This window comes from Carettochelys insculpta, chromosome 24, assembly GCF_033958435.1.
Source record: "Carettochelys insculpta isolate YL-2023 chromosome 24, ASM3395843v1, whole genome shotgun sequence".
NCBI lineage: Eukaryota > Metazoa > Chordata > Testudines > Carettochelyidae > Carettochelys > Carettochelys insculpta.
The window spans coordinates 10,299,715-10,311,976 of NC_134160.1; positions in this window are offsets into that span (position 1 = coordinate 10,299,715).

The following is a 12,262-nucleotide window of genomic DNA, read 5'->3' on the forward strand; positions in this document are numbered from 1 at the left end:
CACTGAGTTATGAATACACAGGGGTGTGTGTGTGTGTGTGTGTGTGTGTGTGTGTGTGTGTGTGAGAGAGAGAGAGGGGAACAGCGGCTCTGTTGTGTAATCTATGCTGGATGGGTCAAGAGCAGCTTCTGCAGCCGGACTTGGACTGAATAACTACATGTTGCACTTTGGTGTCTTATAGTGGGCACTTTCTGGAAGTCGGCACATAAATAAATGGCTATATATTTTATTCATTGTATATAGTGTCCTGAGGGATTGCTTTAAATATGCAAAGGGGTTGGGACAGGAAAACCTGTAAAATAAGCCCCAGCAATTAAATTATAACTTTTATTATTAAATTTATGTACCCGTGCAAGCCTCTGAGTCATTTGCCCCGTCCTTTGCTAGCTGGGCTCTGCATCCCCTTGGCGTCCTTGTCACAGGAGTATTCTGACACTTAATATTTTGGATTGGTTGCACCAGAATCACAAGCATTGGACTAGGAATATCTGTACTAAGCTAGTGCCTGGGGACACACCTAGGTCTAGTCTGTGCACAACAGGCCTATATTGGGATAACTAGTTCACTGGGGGGTGCCGTGCACCCTCTGTTTTTTTTTTTTTTCTGGCCAGGGCAGAATAAATTTTGTGCACACCAAGGCATGGGTGAGCATGCACCACCAATAGCCATACGTGGTGCCTACTGTGGGGGGTGGTGGGCACTCTGTTAATCAGCTGGGTGATCTCTCTCTCTCTCTCCTGGGCAGCTGCACTAACGATCATCTTATAGGGAATAGGGATGGAGTATGAAAAACCCACACTCCTGGGCAGTGCAGTTACACTGACCTAAACCCCCATGCAAACAGTGCCATGTTAGTGGGAGAGCTTCTCTGGTCCACATAACTACTGCCTCTCAGGGGATGGATTAACTGCTTACAGTAAGCCAAAGCAGCGTTTTAAGTGCAGACTTGCCCGTAGTAACAGAGCCTCTCCATGCACCTTGAACGGAAGACCCAACAAACAGGCGAACCAGCCACTGTTTGTAGAGAAAGGCAGGCAGGACAGGGAACTTTCTCCTTGGCAGTAATCTTAGCATGCCACCTGCTGGGCTGTAGTGAGGTGACAGTGGATCAGACAGAGAGGTCGCTTAGGCAACTCTGACAGCATGTTGAAGAGGCTGGGGATACAGTTAGTTTTACAGGCCAATAAATGCCATTCTCCACCTGCAGGGGCCTTGTTGGAGCTGCCATTGCATAACGCTAAATGGGAAACACTTGTTGCTCCTGAGCAGTGTGCTAATTTTTTTCATCCATGTGCAGAACAAATTTTGTTACATGCTCCAAGGCACGTGTGAATGAGCACCACCACTAGAAACAAACACTGTCGGTGCTCTGTTTATCAGCTGGGTAGCTTCCTGAATCTCTCTTAGGCAGCCGCCCAAGTGCTCAGCTTACAAGAAACACTGCTGAACTTTCGGACCAGGATGAGCACAACTCTGAACTGTTGTCACAGGATTTGCATTAGTGAGGTTGTGCTGTAATGCAAAATTTCTTAGTGTCTGAAACCAGGTCCCCTCCCCTCCTAATCTAGTAATTACTAAGAGAGGTTAAATCTGGTCTTGGGCTGAGTGGGAAAACAGAAATGAGGAAGTAGCGGAGGGGTAGCTGTGTTAGTCTGGATCTGTAACAGCAACGAAGGGTCCTGTGGCACCTTATAGACTAACAGAAAAGTTTTGAGCATAAGCTTTCGTGAGCACGGTCTGTGCTCACGAAACCTCATGCTCAAAACTTTTCTGTTAGTCTATAAGGTGCCACAGGACCCTTCGTTGCTGTTACAGAAATGAGGAAGACATTTTGATCCTGGTGAAATGTTCTATACCATGTCTGAGGTAAGTGTATTTATTAGTATTAGTTGTCTGGAGAAGGTGGTAAATGACAAAGTGACAATTTCAGGAGACATGCAGGTGCGTTCATTGTGACTAGGGGAGATTGGGTGGCACAATAGCAAATGGGAAATTCCCTACTGGTAAGTGAAATGTATGACTCAGCTTTATGGCAACTTTTGTGTGGAAAAATTGTGCCTCAATTCCAAGTTCATTAAAGGCACACATATCTGCAAAGAGTTTGCCATTTTCATTCATCTGGCCTAGACCGTGTGTTCCCATTTCTTTTTCCCGGCTGGTGGTGTCGCTGCTTACCTTGGCATTCATGTCTCCCATCAGGATCAACATATCGCGTCTGGTGTCTTGTCATACACCGGTTGCAGTTGTGTATGAAACATCTTTCTCTTCTGCTGCTGCTGCATTAGTTGGGACACAGAAGCAACATGCTTCATTTAACTCACTGCTCTGGGGTGAGGCTGGGGATGCGGATGCAGGGTTCAATCTTCAGGCTGCCCTGGGGAGAGAGGATTACCCCAGCCCTCTCTCACTACAGCAGCTTGGGGCCAGCTGAGAATCACCTTTCCACGGCCACTGCAGCTCTACCAGGCACAGCCAGGGGTAGGGTTAATGTCCCTCAGTTGGGGCAGGCCCAGGTTCATCTTCCACCCACCCACCCAACCCTGTGTCCCCCAGCCAGAGTGAGGAATACAGAAAACTTCACTGTCCCTGCACTCTCTAAGGGAAACAGCCAGCAATATTCCCATACAAACTGGGGGGGAGGGGAGATTCAGCCCTCTCCGACGCTCCCTAAAAGACACCTGGGGGGTGGATGGTCGTCCTGACTCTTACCATTTAGGAGTTCTTGAACAACCAGATGGACAGACTGACAGACAAATGCTCAAATACATAGTGGCTTCTTGCCCCTTTCTCTGAAGCCGCTAGCGCTGGCAACTTTTTGAGCCAGGACATTGGTCTAGTTGAGCTGATCCCAAATTATTCTAAACCATCAGTTCCCAACAGATTTGCATCCCCGCTAGTGACACATACCTGGAGTCATGCTGTATTCTGATACTAATGGGTGAGTATCCATTGACAGTCAGATAGGGCCATGCTCCTAAATCTCCTGGGCACATTTGGAAACCTTCTCTGATGACGATGCCATGTGCAATTCAGTGCATTAGCACCAAGTCTCCTGCAGGTTTACTCAATGTTTAATCTGTACTGGAGGTAAAATAAGTCAATGCTAGGGTGGCTGAATAAAGGTGGAACAACCGCCTAGGACTTCACAAGTCTGCCTGTAGAGCGGTGCCATGCACTGCTGCCATCAGCAGGCAGCACAGACTTACTGAGACTAAGCTAAAAGCAAGGTCTAGAAGGAAAAATCACCTGAATGGAGCTTGTATCATTTAGGGCCTGATCCAGGGCCCAGTGGCATCCTGGAAGTCATTCTAGGTACTTCAATTGCTATGCGATCGGGCCTTTACATTCGAGTCTTTTATCCAAACATCGATGGTCAGCGTTAAAGCCCTAGGTAGTCAGGAGCTGGGGGAGGATCAGGGCAGAACAGCTTCTCTGATTCTTCAAGCAAGAGCAATACCGACAAGTAACTTGCTCTTTTCTGCTGGCAGCGTCAGTGTGATGACAGCCGTTTGCTCCATAAAACTTCCAGTTCGACTTGCAAGATACAGAATAGTTTGTAATTGTTTGCAGCTGTAAAACCCTGTGCAAAACTCCCCCCTCGCCCCCTCTGCCAGACAGCCTGGTGACTTCAGCTCCCAGACGGGCTCTGCGGGGAAAACCTCCATGCACCAAGATGGTTCTTGCCTTCAATTTTATTGTCTTGCAATTGCTGCAGTACAAAGTACGCGAGGGATACTGCCACTCCAATTGGGCACCATTTCATGCCAGCGTTAGTGGCTGCACAGGGTTCAGGGCAGTGATAAACTGGACTCTAGAGGGCTCAGAGGTGTGAGGAAACAAAGGGACAGAAAGGGCAATGTGCTTTGGGAAGCGTAAGCTCCCTGGGTGGTGGGTAATGTAGGCAAGGGAAGGCATTGCCTTCCGTAAACTGCCTCAATTCTAAGACTCTGGGGCAATGTGCCCTCTAATCCTTTCCATCCACGTGCGGAATACATTTTATGCACACTGAGGCATGTGCGAATACACACCACCCATCAAAACGCAAAACCAGCTGGGGGCGCTCTGCTAAGCAGCCGGCTAGCCTTTGAATTTCTCCTGAACGGCTGCACCAGTGCACAGATTACAGGGAACATTGCTCTGGGCTGGGGAGTGGTGGAGGATTCACGTGTTTGTACTTTATGATGGTGGCAACGTCACAGCTGACTCCGTGCTGCTCACCACTGCAGAGATGGGGCTGAGGAGAGGCCAGGAAGCGGCTCAGTTATTCTACAGTGGAACAATGCCCCGTAGGAGCTACTGTTTCTGGGAGGCATTGAGAGAAGGTCCAGGACAGCAGAAATACAAGACACCCGTACCTTACGCAGTCTCTGTGCTGGGCTCAGCATTGATGTAAGTACCCTATCGTGTTTGTACCTGTATAACTGCCTGTCAGGGATGTGCTGTCTTCCTCCTACAGTTGTGCCCAGCACAACCCCTGTGTGGATGTAGTTACACCAGTTGTGACAAGGTCAGACCAGAGGGCTGCTGCCGACTCGGGAAAAGGCTGGAAGGCTTGCTAATCAAGAGTGGAGCGCCGCAGGACAACTAGGAGCAGCTGGCTGGGACCTGGCTCAGGCAGACTGGGGCCAGCTGACTCCGCTTCAGGCCTGCTGGAGGCCTTTAAAAGCCTCTTCAGTTAGCAGGAGGGAGACACTGTGTGCTAGTGACTTACAAGATACAAACAGAACAGGCACCGGGGAGGGAGTCCCGAGGGAGTGGCTGGGCTCCCTACCCCACCACTGCCCAGGGAAAGAGGAGCCCTTATGATGCAGTATAAGTGCATATATCACAGCAGAGCTTAGTCCCTTCCCCCTACAGGAACAGGCTATACTGGCACAAGTACATTTACACTGGCATAACGGCCTGCACTCTAGGGGGCTGCATTGTTTTAACTACCCCAGAGGAGTTTACGTGGCACAAGTCACACGCCTAGATAAAGCCTCAGAGGGAGAGAAAGAGCCCTGATCTAATATTCCTGCTAGCTCTGCTGACTGGAAGCTGCCACAATTGGGTAAGTTTGCTACGATGAGAGCATGAATGTGTGCATGCACTAGACTGGGATTCAGCACTTGGCTTTAAGTTCCAGCTCTGCCACTAGATTGCTGGGGTGACCTTAGGCAAGTCACTTCACCTTGCTGTGTGCCTCAGGTTTCCCCACCTGTGACTGACACATGCTAGATAAGCGCTAGGAATTACTAGTACTACCGTGTGTAAGGAAATCCTTCCATTTGTTTGAATTGAAAATATTCCCAACTTCTTCGAGCTCTGTGTCTGCAGTGCTACAGCAGAAAGAGACCCCAAACCCCACGTTGTCTTGCACAGCCCATTACTTGATATGCTCCCATCCAGCCAGTAGCCTCGTGACCCTTTTAAAAATTGACTCACGCCCGAAGGAGGAATATGAAAGAAGGTTCTCTGTGCCTGCTGCAGCCTTAATCCCATTGGGACAATTTCTTCAAAAGCAGGGCAGAAAAGGGGACTTTAATAGCAGTTTACAGGTTTCAGATGGGAGAAGGCCCACATTATGTCCCAGAGGTTTTCAATTAATAGTATGAAAAGCACAGCTTGGTCGTAAATCCCTCTCTCTTTTTTTCACTCTGGTGATTATTTGCAAATCAGCTTTTGACCCAATTATAGCAGAACCTACTTACAGGAATTGCAGGGAAAAGCCTTTCAAAGAGAAATCCCCTCACCATTAACCAACACAGATTGAAATAATGCCAGCGCCTCTGATGTAAAGACTTTCCCTCACCCGTTGGTCACAGCGCAATTACAATCTCGTAATTGCTTGCTTTGGCTTCTTTCACCAAGGAGCTCAAACATAAATTAATTAAGCCTCCCAATGTCCCAGCGTGGGTTGGGAGGGAGGTTCTATTGTATTATTATCCCCATTTCGTGGCCAAACGCAGGCAGGTCAATGATTGCAGGAGAAAGCAGTGAAAGGTCTAAAAATAGAAGCCAAGTATCCTTATTGCCCAAGCACCTTTTCTAACCCAAGGTCCTTGGCCATGTTTAGCTAAAGACACTTGGCCAATGAAATTAATACACTCCGCTCCAAACCACCCTCCTGGGATACAGATAAATCTGCAATTTAGGTGGAGAATTCAAGGGCAGGTAGAGATCGACAACCGCAAATTCTTCCCCCCCCCCCCGGAAGGTGAACCTCCTCCCCGGCACCATTCTCCCTGTTTCTGCTGCTAGAGAGAGAAGTGCAGAGAAACTAAGGTAAAAGTGTTACAAGTGACCACAGATTTGGCATGCACCTAGGGACAGGGATGTCCAGAGGGGAGAATGGGGCACAGGGCAGCCCCCCAACCTCCAAGCACAGACCCCTGGGCACCCACCCCAGCACCGCATGACCCATCTTTTTCCTGCTTCACCCCCGCCCTGACCCCTGGCCAGGGATTACCTTGGGCAGGGGGCAGGTAGCAGATAGCAGAAGCAGCCACAGGCAGTCACCTCCTTTCCCAGCCCCCCACATGCATTATGTGGTTCTCTGCCACGTCCTCACGTCTGTGAGGTGAGTGTGGGGTCAGGGAGGGGGCGCCAGGGAGAGGCCACCCCCTGTGGCTGCTGCTGCCTCCAGTTACCCCTGCTGTCCCCTCCCTGCCCATCCATAAGACTGCTGGGGTAGCTGCCACGGGGCCCCTCCAAAGCAGGGAGAGGTTTCCAGAGGTGCTGAGCATCAGTGGCTCTTGTGGATGGCAGCTGGAGCTGCTCACTGTTTCTGAAAACCAGGCCAAAGTTCATGCCCAAGACCAGAGGCATCCCACACCCAGCCTGCTTTCCACAGTAGTGACCTGACCAGTGTCACCTATGAGGTCTGTGGCAAAGCCATGACTAGATCTCAGGTCTCCTGAGTCTATATCCAGTGCCTTAGCCATGTGATCATCCTTCCTTTAAGTACCTGCAATCTATGGCCCACCTGGACCTACCTGCTAAATTCCTCCAAGATTCCTTGGGCTTCATTACAACTTGCTCCCCACACCTGCTCCCGGGCTGAAACCCATGGAGGAAACATCTCTCTTTCTACCGTTAAGGGAGCCCACAGCATGGACGACTCGAGTTGTATTGTCAAATTTCACTGATGTCTTTATTTCGCTGTACAGCACCTCTCACGATAGAGCCCTGGTCCCTGATTAGGGTTCCAACACACTGCCAGAACATCAATAAAGGATGTTGGCCATGAAGATGGTGGGAGAGGAGACCGCACGAGTAGGCTGAAATGCCAAACCCCATCCAGAGCAAGCGAGCCCATTGCAGAGAGTGGGTGAGCTAGCACCCTTTCTGGCCACAGCAGGTTGAACCTCTCTCATCCAGCACCCTTGGGACCTGATCGGTGCCGGACAAGAGCATTTGCTGGACCACGGGAGGTCAGTATTGTCTAGTAGCATTACACACACTTGCACTGCTTACTGGGCTCTTAGAAGACACTTAGGGGTAAATTACAGCTACATAACAGCACAGAACACTGAGAGCCAGGACTGGTGGCCGGAAACAAACTTTATGGGACCGCTGGAAACTTGGCCATACCCATGATCAGTGGTCTTCTGGCTAACTAAAATCATGCCAGATTATGGAGTCTGCCAGACAAGAGAGTTCCGGATTAGAGAGGTTCAAGCAGAACTATGGGGAAGCAGGACAAGGACTTTGCAACCACTGCATATATGCAAAGGAAAAATAGAAATTTCTTTGCCTCCTGCATGGAAGGAGCATCCTTCTGTCCCTGGCTGGAGAAGATGAAGCTTACATAATACATACGGTCTGTCCACTTGCCAGCAATCGTGTTCCCTAAATCGCTCTGGCCCTTGTTGGTTCCAGCCCAGGCTTATCTTGTTACAGTCTTTCTAGAAAAATTAATGCAGGATGTTAATACCTAAGCCCAGATTTTCTGCTTTGTGCTGCAGTTTGGTTTAGTTGGTATGAAGCATGTCAGCGCTGGCGCACTGGCATTGCACCCAGGGAGGCATGCCAAGCACAGGGGTGTCTCGCTCCTCTGGACACCGCGTTAGAAAATCTTTGGGTTTGTAAGGCTCAGGTAGGACTGGAAAGGGTATTAAGAGCCCTGGTGGGTGGGGCAGCACAGAGGATTTGGTTATCATTATTTGTCCTGCCCTAACAGCTCTAGTTCAGTGGTTCCCAACCTTTTCACTCGTGCAGACCTCTGAACACCCCTGCAAGCCATTCACGGACCCCCACCAAACCAATTCTAGCTGCTCTGTACACTTCATTAAATGAAAAAGGAAACCACCATGTAGCTTTTTGGATAGCCATTGATAACATTATTGGGAGTTATTTAATTTAAAAATAATAATTGATTGTAACTTTGCAATTTATTTAAAACTTATTTGCTAGGATCATTTTTATTTATCTTCTATTTTTGCACGAACCCACTGCAATACCCTCACAGACCCCCAGGAGTCTGCAGACCCCAGCTTGGGAGCCACTGATCTAGTTAGATTGACAGATGAGCTGTGGGCCTATGAAAGAAGCAGAACTGGAACTACCACAGCGGAATATAAAAATAAGTCTGCTGTCCCCAGCACCAGCTGGGCCATTCAGCTGCCCATATCCCCCTCCAGGTGTGCATTCCCAGCAGCTGAGAGCCGACTACCTCCCAGAAGCACTCACCACCCGAGAAGGCCATGCCCTGCACCAGTGGTTAAGGTAAAGAAGATGTAACTTCACTGAGCAGAGGTGGTTTGGGTAGAGTCAGGCAGAGCAGACTAGTTTTGCAATGTTACAATGGGTGCAAAATTCCCCCCACCTTCACCCCGGCAGGAGTGTGCCCAGCACACAGGGGGTCTCTAAGTTGGTTTAATTGGGATCGTTCCACGTCAGGTGTTCTCAAGTTCTTTTGTGAAATGTACACATCCCAACCCTGCTGGCAAACTGCTTGCAGCCTCTTTGAGACAGACAATGGCAGACCAATGACTCTGTTTCCCCTCACAAAATGTAATGAACTTGGACCATGCAGTTATGAGGTGGACGGGGATGGCTAAATTCTTAAAAGCTGACAATTATCTCAGACAGGTTTGAGCAAAGATGTGAAATTCTCCCATTTGTTCATGGTTTGGTGTGCAAACAGTGCAAAGCCAGAGACTATGCTGATTGAAAACACACCGGCCTGATACTGCCTATTAATTGCAAAGCCACTGAGTGCAGGCAGCAAGAGGATACTAAGAAAGTGGAACTTCCTGCAAAGAATTTGCACTTCCTTCTCAGAAAGAGCAGTTTGCAGAGGCTGAAACCAGGTTCATTTCTATGTGGGGACACAAGGGGGCAGTGTAAGAACGCCCATTAATGACGGAGCCTTTGGTTTATCTGTGGTGCAAAGATTTTGGCAGTAATGAAATGACAGACGGTGAGTAATACAGTGCTACAGTCCAAGGACATAGCTTTTGCAGGGCAACAGAAATATGAGTACACGTAAGGGTTATGAGCAGGGACTTATACCAGAGGCAAATGTGCAAGGGGTGGGTGGGGAACATTTGTTATAGATTTCTGGAGTTTCCTCTGAAGACCTGTATCAGAGCGGTAGCTGTGTTAGTCTGTATGTTCGAGAACAACAAGTTGTCCTGATGAAGCGGGTCTTTGCCCACGAAAGCTTATGCTCCAAAATATCTGTTCTTCTATAACAGATGCATGAATGGAGGGGGGTGGTTTCAGAGGGGTAAAGAGTGGGGTCCCAGTAAAAGGCAGGGCCAGAGCTGACAAGGTCTGTTCAGTCACGCTGGAAAAGGCCCATTATCAGTAGTATGTATGAAAAGAGGAAAAAACAAGTCAGATAAGACAGGGGGAATATGGCCCATTGTCAGTGTAATGTGGAGATGTTAACATCTAGGGCAGAGAAGCTGCTTTTGTAAGGGGCCAGCCACTCTCAGTCTCTGTTTAATAATCCTTGGTTAATGGATTCTAATTTGCAAATAAATTGCAGCTCAGAGATTTCTCTCTCCATTTGATTTTTGAAATTTCTTTGTTGTAGGACTGCTCCTTTTAAATCTGTAACTGAGTGTCCAGGGAGGTTGCAGTGCTCTCCCACAGGTTTCTGTACATCACCATTCCTGATGTCTGATTTATGTCCACATGGCCTTTGAAGACCTAGGCCTTGAGAAGAAAAGGCTGGCGGTTGAAGCACTGGACTGGGACTCAGGAGATCTAGATTCATTTCTTGTGTTTGCTGCTGATTTGTTGTGCGACCTTCGGCAGGTCGTTCAATGTAGTTTGCCCATCTGTGCAGTGGAGATAGTATGTTCTTTGTCTCTCTCTCTCTCAGGACGGTGACCATTTCTTAGGAAAACACCTAGCACAATGGGACCCAGGTTTTGACTGGAGCCTGCAGCTGGTACTGTATTATTAGGATTTTATATGCTGCCCATCACCACAGCGTCGGGACAGCATCCACATAAAATCACTGGGAACAAGCAGTGTTCCTAATGGACACGGTGGGGCTCTTTTTCAGTCTTGGTGTTAGCTGCTTCAGGGCACGACTGATGGGCTAGAGCAGGAGGGAGCAATCATTTTGGTAAGCGGGCACAGGCTTCACTTTTCAGTGGGGGTGGGTGGGATCTGGGATGGAGATTGGGTGCACATGGGGTCTGGGGTAGAGGGCTGGGGTGCAGGAGAGGGTGTCTTGTCCGTGAGGGAGTTTGTGAGAGGAGGGGGCTGTCTTGGGGCAGTGGTCTGGGAGGGGGTTTGGGTGCAGGAGAGGATTCTGGCTTGGGGGAGCAGCGTAGGATGGGATGAAGGGGCTGGGAAGGAGGTGGGGTGCGAGAGGCAGGCACTGGCTGGGAGTTGCTTACCCAAACAGTTCCAGGCCAGCAGCCCCAGCCCATTGGCTGTTCTATGTGTCTCTCTACACTGGGTGGGAAGAGGGGGGATTTTGCATGCTGTTCCCACCCCCAGAAAAATCTCTCAGCTCTCACCGGCCAGAAACCAGCCACTGGGAGCTGAGAAATTGTGCTGCGCTGACCTGCTCCCAGCAAAATCTCTCAATTTCTGCCCAATAGGAGCCGAGAAATTTTGCTGGGAGCTGGGGCATTACATGGAGCTCTCCCCATTCTGCAGCCTTAGGGAGCAGCTGGCTGCTTTGAGCGGTCCTGCTCCCTGCTGCAGGGGCGGGCCGAAGGCTGGATTGCCAGCCTGCAGCAGGGTTACCTTGGATGGGGCATGGCATGAGCTCCACAAGCAAACAAGCTATCGTGGTGGGGGATTGACTGGGGTACGCAGGAAATGGGTTTGCTTTACTGCAGGCTGGGTGCCTCTGTTCTCCCTTTCATTCGCTCCCCTCAGTCAGATCTGGGAAAGTGAAATTAACCAATTAAGAAAAGGTTCTTCATGAGGTTTCCAAGTAGAGAACAATCCCCAGTCCCCGCTCCCCTCCCCCAGCTGGACCCTGAGGGTTTAAAGGCCAGAAGAGATCTGCTGGTGATCCAGTTTGGCCTCCCCTATATCACAAGCTACTAAGCACCCCTCCAGCACCAGCCCCACACCAAGCCAACCGGCAGAATTAGAGCAAGGTGGTGCTGCCCACAGGAAACTGACTATTGCAAGCCACCGGCAGAGGACAGGAAGGACTGAGGTGCATGAAGGTGAGACATACCCAGATGACGCAAGCAAGGGACTGGCCCACGGTGGGAAACATGCAGCCCTCTTCCCTCCTAGGCCTAATTTGGGACTGCCATGGCTTCACCCTGTATTTTTAATCCTGTTAGTGTCCACGTGCCAGGACTGGGGGCAGCTGTGTCAGGCTAGGGCTACCATTCCAACCCATCCTGGCTAATAGCCACTGATGGATGTAACCTCCATGAATTTATCTAGTTCTTTTTCGAACCGTTAACGTCCCGGCCTTCACAACCTCCCCGGTGAGGAGTCCCACAGGCCGACTGTGGGCTGAGGGGTGAGAGAGAACCATGTCCCAGCTGGGACTGGCCCCCTTTGCAGTCAGGGGAAGCACAGACTGCGGGAGAGGAGCTGCCCACCAGGTGGGACACAGAGGGCCTTCCTCTGCTCTCGGAGGACAGAGGGACTGGCTCCTGCCCAGAAGGTGAACAGAGAAATGGCTGGGGGAGCGGGGAGAGAGTGGGAATGAAAGCAGGAGAAAGGAGAGAAAGAGATACTTTGCTTTTATCCTTCTACTCCTTAAAAGGATGGCGACAGAGTCTCTGGGCAGGATCCATTCCAGGATTGGTTGTGAGTATCTCTACCGTCCCACCCCCTGGCC